The sequence below is a fragment of the Narcine bancroftii genome, chromosome 10 (assembly GCF_036971445.1).
Source record: "Narcine bancroftii isolate sNarBan1 chromosome 10, sNarBan1.hap1, whole genome shotgun sequence".
Classification (NCBI taxonomy): domain Eukaryota; kingdom Metazoa; phylum Chordata; class Chondrichthyes; order Torpediniformes; family Narcinidae; genus Narcine; species Narcine bancroftii.
In genome coordinates, this window is record NC_091478.1 from 5876032 (window position 1) to 5890759 (window position 14728).

Consider the following 14728-nt stretch of genomic DNA (forward strand, 5'->3'; position numbering starts at 1 on the left):
ACGGTCTCGCCCATGACTCACACGGACCATAGTTTTGATCAATACTCAGGTCGGGCCAAAGCTTCTTTGGTGGATGATACCCTGGGCCCCACCATTCTCCCTTAAGGGTCTCTGGTGTCCATTTCCTTGCCCGTGAATTCCAGTACAGAACCTGAGGAGCAAAGTTCTTGTTCCCGTGCCCCTACTTTAATCAGGGAAGTGATCTTGAAACTGTTCTATTATGTCCACCAGCAATTCCACTTGTAATTGACTGGTTTAAATGATGGAGTTTGTAACTTGGTTGAAGAGCAGTTCCTGAAATTAACAACACTTAATGTGATGAATCATGCAGAAGGTCCAAGACTCAATTGTTTACAACCTTCTATTGCAAAGCAAAAATATTCAGCAGCTCTGGTTCAAACTGGAATTAATTCTCTGTCCTGTGTTATTTGAAGTTTTTAAGCTTTGGTTTTGGAAGCAATTTTGTTCATTTGCTATTTATCCTATTTTGAACTTTAGCACAAAATATTTGAGTGAAATCATGATCCCTAAATATTTTTCAGTGATCTAAAGCAGAACAACTATGAACAAACTTTAAAGAAGTGGGCTTTTCAAAGGCTCAGTAGGTGGCTCTGAGCATATAATGTACCATCTGCAGATGCCAAGGATAACTGAAAGGCCAAACGGCTCACAGGACAGCCTGGAGAGGAAATACAAAGAAGCAGATTGCATTTTTCAGAATTCTTTGTCAACTCTGGATCAAGGAGATGCATGGGACTAACGTAGGTCAGGAGTCATTTCATAAAATGGAAAATAACAATCTAAAGAACGAACATTGTGCTACTGGAGACTGCAAATGTGGATCCAAAAATGAAGTTGGGCACAAACCTAGTTATTTTTCTTTGATCTTTTAGGCGAGCATCCTAGTAGTTGTCTAAAACAGTGGTTCTCAACCTTTTTCTTTCCACTCACATACCACTTTAAGTATTCCCTGTGCCATTGATGTTTTCTGTGATTAGTAAGGGATTGCTTAAGATGGTATGGGGGTGGAAAAAAAGTTTGAAAACCACTGTTTTAATCGTACCTAATTGACTTGTTATGTGCATGGTTTCAGAACTCCAAAGGAAATGGACCAATAACAATTTTTATCAGGTAAAATATTTCAGTAACATTTAGGTCTAGAGCAAAGATTCTTAAACTTGCCTTCCCACTTAATCTTTCCATTTAGCTTTTATCCATATTTCTGAATGTGTTGTAGCATTTTGATGAGCCTCTCATGTTGTTCTTGTGTGGATCCCCATAGGATCATGTCATCCATGAACAATTGCCACATTTATGCCTTCTATGATGTGCTCCATTGTCCTGTGGAACACTTCAGGAGTTGAGGAAATTCCAAAGGTCATCCTCAGACAGGAGTATTGGCCAAATAGTGTATTAAATGTACAGTATTTTGTGCTATCTTCATGCAGTTTTATTTTCCAGAAGCCCTGGGATACATCCAATTTAGTGAAAGACTTTGCACTGGTCATCTCACTTGTAATTTCATCCCTGGTTGGAATTTGATAATATCCTTTCTTTATATTGGCATACTAGTCTTTTGGGTCCATGCACAGGCATAGGTCACTGTTCTTCTTTTTGACACACACCATTGAATTCACCCATTCTGTGGGCTCTTCCTCTTTCTTTATGACCCCCTAGTGGCACTGGAACCTGCCTTAGGGCATGCACTACTGGCTGTGCATCCTCCTTCAACTGCATCTTATATGTGAATGGTAGAATTCCAAACCTCTTGAAGATGTTTTTAAATTGATCCTTTATTTTCTTTATGCTGTTCCATGCATTGTTCCTATTAATGTGATACACCCTCTTGGCCAGGCTTAAGTTTACACATGTGTTGCCTCTAAGCAGTGATTCATGTCCATCTGGGACTACTGCAAACCTGAGGTGGTGCTCTTTGTCTTTAACTTTCACCTTGAGTTTACATGTACATTTTGTGTCAATGCTCTGTCCATTGTAGACTTTGAGCTGTACAGAATTTGCATGGATGTATGGCTTTATCTTCATTGCCCTGATGTCGTGCTCATAGATCAAATTGACTTTTACCCTATGTCTAGCTTGAAAGGAATATTTGTTCCATTTGTATGCAATGGTAGATACAAATGCTGCTCAACACATACATATTCTGTTCAACTTTGTCCACGCTTGGTTGTTTAGTGTCAACAAAGAGTGCATTGCTGAAAGCATTTTCTTCTCTAGTGTGTATAGTATGCATGCTTTCACTTCTGTTTTGTTTCCATTTGGAAAAAAAACATTACTTTGCATAGTGATTCTGGCCTTTTCACTTATTGCAGAATTTTCCATAGGCTGGGCATTGTTTTGTGTTTGTTGAGTGCCAGATTGTTTACAGTATAATGTCTCCCCACCTTTTTGTTGTTTCCTAAAGCTCATTTTTTGTTTATGTGCATGGGCACACACAGTGGTTACAGCTTTGCCTTTGTTTTCACTGGCTTTTGCACTGTCACCGAACTTTTTCAGAGCTAATTCACTGGCGTGGCACATCTTCACGGCTCCAGCTAAGATATGCTCTGTCTCTCACAGCAACCTCTCTCTCTCACTTTCTTATCAATAATCCCAAACACAATTTGATGACAGATCATTGCATGTTCTTGCTTTTAATTTCAAGTTCATTATAAAAGTATTATGCTCTCTCCCTGCAGCTGTGAAACATGCACCGCTCAAATGTTTCATTTTCCTTTGGAGAACAGTATTCATTAAACCTATCAATAACCTTGTTGAACTTATCCTGGTCAGTTTTGGTAAAAACAAATGTGTGGAAAACCTTTGATGCTTGAAGTCCTGCCATGGTAAGTAGCAGTGTAATCTTCTGTGCATCAGGTTTGCTATTGAGTCCAAAGTCTTGTAGGTACAGCATAAATCATTGTTTGAACAACCTTCACTCATAGTCCACATTTCCAGTCCAATTTACAGTATCACATCATTTCACACTCTCCATGGTTTCTGCTGCTAGCGACTGATTCTCACTCTGCAAACTTCTGGTATTTCTTTCATTCCTGGTGTATCTTCCAGTCCTGGTACTATGTGATTTTTCTTTTATTGTAATAAAGAAACTTGGGTTCGTTTATAATAATTATATTTTATTAGCTAAAGCACTCTCAACCTTGTGGAGGCATCCATTTTGACTCTACTCCTAGCTGCAACAACTCTTCGCTGACTCCCTCTAGAGGCCAGGATTATCACTAGCACGCTATCATTACAGTTCATTAATTTCTTCTTGCTGATGCTAAATTCTCCAAGTCTTTAGTGATTTCTACACTTATTTCAGCTTTGTAAATGCATGGGAAGTCTTGAAGCTGGTCCGGATTTTAAATGTGTAGCCAGGTCATGTATTCAGAAATGTGGGTGAACAGCGGTGTATCTGAGATAATGAGCAGAGACTAACAGAAATAGGCAAGTTGTGAAGAGAGGAAAGTGAAGGAAAGGCCAAAAAAAATTCTCATCCGGGAAAATCGCTGAATCTCAGCGAGATGTGTCTTAGGCATCTGTTCTTTAATTAATTTTCCATAAGTGAAATCTGTGACCTGTTCCACTCTTAATAAAAAATGGTTATTTATCATAGCGGTCAGCGCAACGTTGTTACAGCACCAAGAACCCGGGATCAAATCCAGCTCTGTCCATTATGAGTTTGTTTGTTATCCCTGTGTCTGTGTGATGTTCCTCTGGATGCTCTGGTTTCCTCACACCATTCAAAACATTTACTGGGGTTATAGGTCAGTTGGATTTATTTGGGCGTCACGGTCTCATGGGCCAAAAGGATCTGTTGCCATGCTGTATGTCTAATGCAGTTTTACCATAACTCCAGAGCAGGGCATGGTCTATATTGCCAATGCCAATTAAGACTTGAACCTCCCTCCAAGTCAAGATGGAGCTGAATTATGCACTTCATTACACTTTACCAACCATTGTTGCAGAGGTAGGTTAATGATGATTTCTATTCAAAGAAAGCTTAGTTTTTACTCTAACCTCAGAGTTCAAGTGGTGGAGCAAGCTTATGACTTCATTGGGTTGGAGAAATAAATGTGGTACAGGATGCCGTTAACACATTTCTTTGCAGTCAGCTCTGCTCTATAATGAAACAAAAAGGAGATTCCACTCCCTCAACTTTCTACTGAAGTGGGACCATAGCCAATGAATCATACAACTCATCTTCTAGTATCGTGCCTTGAATCATAAAGTCTTCATTCTCCAATTGCCCAGGTCAAATTGACCAAGTGCAATATGTGGTTGTAATGTGGTTATTGACATCTTTATACAGACACAACAATGCAGCCACATAAATCTGAATGAGTAGATGATTGGATCAGTTCACTGCCCAGGTTGCCTTGAAGGGGTGAGGGAAGTAGATCACAAGATGCTTGTAAGTCTACTTATGCTGCCCAGCCTGACGATTGTCACCAGCTGCAGGGTGAGTGGAGGAACAGGTTGACAGAAGAGAAATGGAAGACAGTTCATCATTGTCCAGGACACCGACAAAGGAAATTCATCTGAGTACAACTAATTTATTTGTTTAAACATAGGATTGAGGGCTAGGCCAAAATCTATTACCCATTCCAAACTTCCCCTATAAAAAGTAGCTTCAGGTCTCCCAGTCTGATGGATCGGAAGACACACTTAGGCCAGGTCAGTTGATAGACATTAAGTGAAGCAGATTAATTTTTACGACAATCCAACATCTTTCATAGCCAAAAATTTTTAATTGATCAAATTGATTTGTTTATTGTCACATGCATGAAGATTGAATTTTTAAAAAGCTTTGTTTTGAGTGTTATCCAGTCAAGTCAATTGATATAGCAGCTAATGCAACAAATAAGCAAAACAACAATTAAGGAACTGCAGCTAAAATGAGTGCAAATGTTTGCCAGTATGTGATCTATTTGAAAGTCCCTTAATAGCAGGAAGGAAATTCGTCCATGAATCTGGACGTTTGTCTTTTCAAGCACATGTCTCTGCTGCCCAATAGAAGGGGAGAGGGGGGAGATGGAAGAAGGTATAACCAGGTGGGATGGGCCTTTTCATATGTCCCAATACAGTGGGATGTATAGACAGGTCAATGGCAGAGAAATATATTTGCATAATGACCTGAGCTGCTTGATACATGCTGTGGTTTGAATTCACAGATTCTGGGGCATTCCGCTCCCTTGAGGTCTCCTGTTACTACTCCAGCACCTTAATCACAATGGCTCTTTCTTCTATAATTCTAGTACCTACAATGCACCATTTGCCAATTGTCTCACGTCTTAATTTTCCTCTGTCATTGAACATCATGGTGCACTGCACAATTCACCTCAGAACAATAAAAAAAACCATAAAGTAAATAATCCAAATAAAATTTATAAATCAACTCATACTTCATTGTGTACAAAAGTCACCAAGTCATCTTTGTGGATTTCTCAGTGCTCAATTTCCACATTCGTCTGTCTTGGTAATTTCATAGAAGCTGCAGGATGGTGGATGAAAGATTTGTGACTTCCTGTGAAGGAGGCTGAAAATAGGTTTGCGGGATGAATCAATCTGATTTTAACCTGAAGGTTCGGGGTCAGACTGTACGACTTCAACGTGTCTGAAACTGGTTTGGCCCGGAGTGTAGGCGAGGAACTTCAGATGGTACTGGCAGGGTGGCAGCGCAGACCTCATTAAGAACTTCACTGTGAACACCAATCAACCGTCTTCCACTGTTCATCCTATCACAGTCCTCGTCTGAGATTAAATCCTCAATCTGCATGGGAGTCAAACGAGGACTTTGTTGACCTCCAACAATATTCTTGGGCACTGGTTGAAAGCCACTTCAACTCATAATTGTGCTTGCTCCCTCCCTGATTACCTGCCTCTAATTGTGTGACCTCTAAGTTGGATTATGTATCAGTGAATGTTGTAATTTGCATGGCTGAACTGCTGTTGGTGGGTACGATGGTAACCGAATGGTTAAGTTACCAGAGCTGTAATCCAGAAGCCTGTGCTAACCATTCAGCAACCTTTATTCCATCATAGCATCCATGGAATATTAATAATCTGAAGCTGGTTATTAATTACGATAACCACAAAAATTATCTCATTGTTGTAACAATTTGTCAGTTCACTCATGCTTTTCAGTAAAGCACATTTGTCCACCCTTACCTGGCCTGGCCTATTTTGCTAAGCTGCACTCTTCGGCCTCCTGTTTCATGAGGAGTGCTCCTGGTCCTCTGGTCTGAAAACTCACCGTTACTCTACGTACCCCCTTGTATTTTAAGAGAGAGATCTGCTTTGCTGGGAATCTGGCATATCACCTGCCCTCTGCTGGTTCTCCTGTAGTATCAAGTCACCTATGGCTCTTGGTGGGGCACTACCTGTGAGAACTAGAGAGGGGTGGGCTGAGGCAAGGGGAGTGGGTCACTCATTGGGATTTGAGACTTGGGTTGCACTCTGCTGAGTGTAATCCATCACTGGGGATTGGCAGCACCTGCTCTGTGAGTTGACAGATGACTCAGATATAATGAACTCTCTCTTCATCTCCTGTTGGATACAATAGATGGTGCAGTTTGGCTGGTGAACACTATTGAGATTCTTCCCTTGGAGAAATCTGTAGGCCAGACAGAAAGAGAAGGAGACTGCTGTTCCCAGTGTATCCAACAGGAAATGCCGAGAGATGAAGAAAGATCTGGCCAGACCGTTCTACCTAGAGTGGGTACTGCCTATTCCAGTGATGCTTGCACTGCTCATCCAGGCCTACCCAGTACCAATCTTCACAGGCATCTTCTACACATCCAACCATGGCAGCTCAATGGTGGGAGAGCTCCAAGAGGGTGGGGGGGGGGGCCTGACCCATCAGTGTGCAACAGCAGAGAGGCCAGAATTTCATGAAAAATTCCCTCCACACCATCAACGTTTCTTAGCACTGATTTAATTGGTGTGCCTCTTCCTAGCTTACCAATGTATATGACTCCAGGCCCTCAGTTACATGAGAGACTCTAGCCTAGCCAAGATGTTCTGTGTAGAGGCAATTTGGAATGGGCAAACAAAAATGCTTCCCTTGCCAAAATGTGCAAACTGTGGGAATCTGTTCTCAGAGGAGGGTACAAGGCTACAGCACAGCACAGTATTTATGGCTGTGACAGATGTTGGGTAAGGTTGGCATGATAAATTTGGCAGTACCATAGACAAGTTGCGCAGGTAAAGGAATCCAGTAATTAAACATCAATTCCTGACTGTGACTGCTGGTGTGATTATTACAACACCCTGTCCAGGTTTGTGGGGCTTAACCCCTGGCATTGACCTTCACAGCCATTGTAATGTTTAAAATTTAATTAGCTAACGTTTAATTTTTATATGTTTTTACATTTAGAGATACAGCACAATAACAGGCCCTTCCAGCCAATTAATCTGTGCTGCTCAAAAACACCCCTGTGGCCAATTAATCTACTAACCTTATATGTCTTTGGAATGTCGGAGGAAACAGGAGCACCCAAAGGAAACCCCCACTGACACGGGGAGAATGTGCAAACTCCTTATAGACAGGAGTAATACACGATGGTCTGCAGACACTGTGATTGTAGTAAAAACACAGAAATGCTGGAGGAACTCAGCAGGTCTCGCAGAATCCATCGGAAGTAAAGACGCATAACAGACGTTTAGAGCCTGAGCCCTTCCTCAAGCTGTGAGCAAATAACAGGCAAGGGGTCGATATTAAAAAGCTGGTGAAAAGGGAAGACAGGGGCAGGGAGGAGTCCAGGCCAGCAGACAAAAGGTGTGTAATAGGATATGATAAGAGCACAGGAAGGAGGAAAGGTGAGAAGGGTCGGCTCTATGAATGCAGATCTGGGGGAAGGGAGAGAGAAGAAAAGAAAAGAGAGAGAGAGAGAGCTAGAGGAAAGGAGAAATAGGGATAGGTGGAGAAGGGGTGCTAATGGAACCCAGAGAAGTTGATGTTAATGCCATCAAGTTGGAGGAACCTAGATGGAATAGGAGGTGTGGTTCCTCTCGTTTGCAGGTGATCTCAGCCTGGCAGTGCATTTAACCTGCAAATTGGAGGAACCGCACCTCCTATTCCGTCTGGTCACCCCCCCCCCCCCCCAACCGGATGGCATTAACATTGGCTTTTCTGGTTTCCGATAATGACTCCCCTCCCCATCTTTCCCTCTGTTTCCTTTCCTCTAGTTCCATCTCTCTGTGTGTGTGTGTGTGTGTGTGTGTGTGTGTCTCTCTCTCTCTCCTTTCATTGTCAAAAACTACCCCCTTCCCCAACCAATTCTCACCTTTCCTTTCTCCTGTCCTCTTATTGTATCCCATTAACTCCTTTGCTCTGTTAGTCTGTTCTCCTCCCCTCCCATTCTTCCCTTCCAGTGTTCTCCTCCCCTCCCATTCTTCCCTTCTCACCATCTTTTTAAACCTATTCCATCTAGGTTCCTCCAACTGGCCTGTCTGCTTTTTGCTCATACCTTGAGGAAGGGCTCAGGCCTGAAGCATCAGTAGTACATCTTTCCCTCCTATCGATGCTGAAAGACCTGCTGAATCTCTCCAGCATTTCGGTGTTTCTCCTTACAGAAAACTCTGGTTTCGAACCTGGGTTGCTGGCTTTGCAATAGCATTGTACTAACACTTACAGTGACCCGACCACTACTGCCTTTGTGTATCTTTTACCTCTTGCACATTGAGAATATTCTTCTTTCCGAGCTTTTGTCTCTAGCTCTCCAATTCATTGCCCGCTCCTGTCTTGTGTTTATTGTTCTTTCTAGTTTCTCAGCTCAGTTTCTGTTGGACAATATGTGTCATCGCCTACTCCACACAGAATGCTCCTTCCCAGTCAGTGTTTTAACTGCATTTAAGCAGCGCGAACCAGCTTTAATTAATACCATGCATTCACAGTCCCCAGACTCCCCCAGGTGAAGTGTCAGCCAATGAACAGTATGTTTAGTGTTGAGTGGATACAGTAACAATAATCACTGAAGGGCAAATTCCAGCAAATGAGTTAAGCACATGTTGAAATAACTGTGTCTTTTATTCAAGAACTTTTGAATTAAGTTTCTATATATTTCTGACACAAAACATTTTTGAAGCGACTTTTCTTTAACCAAAGATTAAAGCTCTTTTATCCAATGCTTTGTAGATGGCTGATAAGATTGGCATCCGATGAAGAGAAGTGACACAAGTGATTCAACACACATCTAGGGAACAATTATATATTTTGTTTTGATCTCAGGTACCTTACTCCTTTGAAATAAGGCATGCTGATTCCTAAACTGTGAAGTCATTCCAACTCTTGTGATTATTACAACAAAAGTAATTTTGCAAAATTGGATATCAACTGAAATGATGCCAATTGACAGAATTTAATCTTCACGATTATTAAAGAGAAAATTGGTTTATAAAATGGAAAAGAAAAAGCATTGGATTCGTGTATTTTACGAGAGACTAAATTCACAGATAATACTTCAGATTCCGTCTGGTCAAAGGAATTAGATAGATTTTTTGAACTTGCAATCTTATAATGATCCCTACCTTCATGTGTTGTTTGTCAGGTGAGTTGCTAAAGGAACAGAATGAGCAATATGTGATCATATGTTCATCTCTACACTGAAGGATGGGTTTCATTTACAGTGAAACCTCTGGGATCTGGCCCCGATGGGGATTGGTAGAGGCTGGAGAAGTGAATTTTCCGGTTGCTTGAGATTGCATGTTGCGTGATTGGTGAACTAACAGCGAGGCACACCAATTTGAAACTTCCATATTTTTTACCTATTTACTTCTAGCAGTTTTTTTTTGCCAGTTGCTTGAATTCCGCATAGCAGGAATTTTACTGTATATTACTGATTTTGCAATAAATGCATCCTAATGTATGAAGAATGCCATTCTTTATCAGATGAGTCTCTGAGATTGTATTTGTATTTCTGCTAAAGTTTAGTTGATTTCCATGGAGCTTTTGTTTGGAAGAATGAAGAGAAACCTTTAACAGTTAAAAATCAAAGTTTCAGGTGCCAGAGGAATTCAGAGAACAGCAACAAAGAGGGTAATTCATTTATAACTCCTGCCCTTATATTTTCTGTGAATTTCTGCTGCAGGCATGATGTTAATTATCAAAACCTATTAGCGTCATAATAAATAAGCTCAAAAAGGTTTTCCAAAAATGTGAATTGCAAAATGGGGAAGGGGCCATTTTATACAAAATTAAAAACGTTCAATTCATACTTTTCTTGGTGCAAACAAATGGAGGCAAAATGAGAACCATAGCCCTGAAATTCTTTGACAAAAGCAGCAAGAAGCTCTTTTTGCAAAGCTTTACCCTTGAGATTTGCACCCATTTCAAGCATCTCTGAATCAATGTAGATTATTTATTTGCCTGCTAAACAATGTCTTGCAATTGCAAATAATGTGCAGCTTAAAAAATGAAGAGGGTTATTAATACTGATTGCAATAAAAAGGTTTTGTTATAAGAGGTACATGGATTTTGATTAGTATTTGGGTTTAATTTTCTGTGCAATGATTATATTACCCATGAAGTGATACAATACATGGTGTAATAACTCTAAGGCCTGTATTAAAGCTGAGTTAATAAAAGAAATCAAGTACAGAATAAACTGCCAAATAAATTTGTGAGGATGGTTATTTTTGCTGAAATGCTCTCCCCACATTTTCAGTGTTTGTCTAACTGCTAAACTCATGATGATAGGCGGACGAGAAAAGAAAACCCAGAGATCAGTGTGCTCATTAATTGGACTGAAAAACTGAATTGTGTTTGCTGAAGAAATCAAGAAATAGAGAAAGTGTTTATTTTGATAAAATCGTTTTAATTCCTGGGAGCATTTGATCGGTCAAATCTTGGATAAAAATCTGAAAGCTGAGTGCCTTTCTAATTTTCCCTGAAACACCCAGTTGCAGCAGTGAGAGGATCAGGTTGCGCGGCTGCAGCTGTTTTGAGCACCTCATCGTGGAAAGTATCAGAATCAGGAATTATTGCCATGAACAAGTCATGAAATTCGGTGTCTTGCAGCGGCATCACTGTGCAAACATTCATATTATCACCATCTTATGTCATTACAATAAAAATAAAATAAAATAATTAAAATAATGGTGCCATACAGCTCCAGATTAATCTCGATGGGCTCATTAGAAATAGTTCATTGCTTCTACCTTCATGCCCTGTTCACTGTGAATTTGTTGGATCTTTTGTTATGTGACACACTGAACCATTCAGACACTTGGAGACCTGATATGATTACATGAGAATCAGAAACCGATTTTATTGCCATGAGCATGTCACGAAATTTCATTACTTGGCGGCAGCATCAGAGTGCAAACATTTATATAAAATAAATAAAAATAGTGCAAGAAAAAGTAAGGGAGTGTCTTTGGTTCATTGATTATTCAGGAATCTGATGGGCGAGGGGAAGAAGCTGTCCTTGTGCTCGTCTTCAGGCTCCTGGACCTTTTACCTTTTTCCTGATGGTGGCAGAGGGAAGAGATCATGGCCTTGGGTGGTGGGATCCTTGAGGATAGGGGCTGCTTTCTGAAGACACTGCATCTTGTAGATGTCCTTGATGGAATGAAGATTGGAGTCCATGATGTTGCAGGCTGAGTTAACAACCCTCTAGAGTTTTTCCTTGACTTGTCTATAACAGGCAGTGATGCAACCAGCTCTCCACGATACTCCTTTAGAAGTTATCAAAAGTCTTCAGTGACGTACTGAATCTCCTCAGACACCTCACAGCGTATAGCTGCTGGCAAACCTTCTTTGTGATTGTATCAACACGGAGGCTCTCGGACAGATCCTCAGAGATGTTGATACCTAGGAACTTGAAGTTCTTGATTCTCTCCCATGTTGACCCCTCAATGAGAATTGGTTCATGTTCTCCTGATTTTCTCCTGAAGTCCATAATCATCTTTTTCATTTTGCTATTGTTAAGTGCAAGGTTGCTGTTGAGACACCATTCAACTTTTTAATAATAATTTTGGTGAATTCACATAGGAACATAGGAAGTAGGGACAGGAGTAGGTCAAAAATGGCCCATCAAGCCTGCTCCACCATTCAATTTATGACCTAACTCCACCTACCTGCCTTCTCCCCATATCCCCTAATTCCTCTATCATGTAAAAATTTATCTAACCGAATTTTAAATATGTTTAATGAGGCAGCCTCAACCACTTCCCTGGTTAGAGAATTCCAAACATTCTCTACTCTCTGGGAAAAACTATTTTTCCTCATCTCTGTCCTAACTCTACTCGCCCGAATCTTGAGATTGTGTCCTCTTGTTTTAGTTTCCCCGGTCAGCTCAAAAAGCCTTCCTACATCTATCCTATCCATACCCTTCATAATCCTATATGTTTCTATAAGATCTCCTCTCATTCTTCTGAACTCGAGTGAATACAATCCTAACATCCCATTTTAACGTCATTTGAGTGACCACTCATCTGTCCATATTGATCAGATGGAGGTAGAGAGGGTTAGTATCTTCAAGTTTGGGAGTCCATATATCATAAAACTACCACTGGAGACGGCACTTTGAGGAAACCATGAACAAGGGTCATCAATGCATCTACTTTCCAAGAAGTTTGAGGAGATTTGGCATTTCATCAGATACTTTATCAAATTTTACAAGTGCACAGGAACGCAAAAGGCTGCAAAAGGTAGAAAACAGCCAGCTCTATCAAAGGGTACAACATTTTATCCATTAAATACATCTATGTGAGTCACAGCCTCAAGAAGGCAGCCAACATTAATAAAGGACCCCCATCTTAATATTTCTAGATTGTTTCTCAAGGCCAGTGGTTTTCAAACTTTTTCTTTCCATTCACATTCCAACTTAAGTAATCCCTATGCCATAGGTGCTCTGTGATTAGTAAGGGATAACTTAAGGTAGTCTTTTCTGTGGATTGTCACCTTGTCATGTTGGAGAAGCTTGTGTGGCCCTGAGATCCCAAGAGCAATACCATCTGGAGCAATGCACTTGGTAGGATCTCCCATGGCAGTAAAGTCGAGGGGGAGGTCCTTGACAAACAACAATCCAACCAAGTCCTCAACCCAAGAAGTGACCCTGAACTCAATGGCTGTGAAAGCAGACGAAGGCTGCAACAAATCCATCATCTTCAATCATCGTGGTTTTCAGGCCATTGGAATTAGTTGATTGATTTGTAAAGTACCGTATGCTTCTTGGAGTGAAACATCAAGTACACATTAAACAAATACATGCACAGGTGTCTTCACTCTGTGGATCAACGGAACGAAGGTCATCATCCTCGACGACGAGGAATAGACACGACTTAAGGTGGGATGTGAGTGGGAAGGGAAGGTTGAGACCCAATTGTTACTGAAATATTTTGCTTGAGAAAAGTTGTCATTGGCCCATTTCCTTTGGAGTTGTGAAACCGTGCACATAACGAGTCAATGAGGGACAATTCAAACAGTAGTTTACAAACTTTTTCTTCCCACCCACATACCACCTTAAGCAATCCCTTACTCATCACAGAGCACCTATGTCATAGGGATTACTTAAGGTGGTGTGAGTGGAAAGAATAAGTTTAAAAACCACTGCTCTCGACTCATTGTTTGATGGCCCTCCTGCATTCTGCCCGATCACAACACATTCCCACTACTCTCTCTCCTCTCTTTCCCTTTCTTTCTGCTCCTCCAAAACAAATTGCATTTAAATATCATTGATCTGGAGCTTCAACTCTTTGTTCGTTCTCCTCAGATGCCATCTTTTTATATTGTGGATTGTGTTCTTTCCAATGTCATATTGAGAGTAGTGCAAAATCAAATTATAAATGGTCTGTGTGTCCAAAAAAAATCTAAACTTCTGAATACATTATGGCTTATTGCATTGTTTTGTGACTCTATTTTCAGTAAGTTTGAAAAAAAAAATGCTTTCAAGATGTCAGCTCTCACACAATTTAAAAGCATTATTTCAATTTGTCCTTGTGCTAAGATTGATATAGGAATACTTCTGTTCTATTTATTGTTGTCATTTCAGGCTACCTGCAATGTGTAGTCTAAATCTAATAATGATAAGTTATACTTTTTCTGCTATTTCATTGCCAAATAAATAAGGATTTATGTATTTATAAGCACTGCTCAAGTGTTTAAATATTTAACACCAATATTCTTAATAACAACACAGCGAACTGCAACAGATCAACAAAGTATTGTAAATCTAGGTAGCTCATTGCTAGTGAGATGCAGAATCAGTGAAGTTATGGTTTGGAACTTATTTTGGAAAAGATTACATAACCCATGGTGCAATATCTCAATAAAGTTCATAAAAATGTCAACATTATGGATAATTTATTTATTTAATATTAGTTATGACCCATGTAAATTCTACAATATTTTATAACTGAAGTGTGACATCATCTAACAGCTCTCAATGTCCACAAAGGATTAAGTGCAATAATAAACTGATATTGTTTTGAATGATTGAAAATTAAAATGAGTAACACCTTCATTGGGAGAAATAAGCTGAAGTGTTCATCAGAACCTGCACTGTGACTTCCTGTTTGAATTTTACTCCAGTGTTATATACTTTAAGCCAATACTGAGGAGGAAATTTTAACCTCCTGGGGAGTTTGTGATGAAATTGAGTGGGTCAGGGAAAGAGAAGTAATGGGCAAGGAGGAACTGATCTGCAATGCATTTGTTATAGCCTCTTTAAGGCAGCCTCTGTATTCACATACTAATTTTGTCTCTAGACCAAGTACATTGAGC

General features: G+C 40.3%; 1 long non-coding RNA gene across 1 annotated transcript in view; it reads left to right on the forward strand.

The window, feature by feature from the left end:
- LOC138744100 (uncharacterized) overlaps positions 1-14728 on the forward strand; it is a 201932-nt gene that overhangs the window by 176577 nt on the left and 10627 nt on the right. The gene's annotated exons all lie outside the window — the stretch shown is intronic.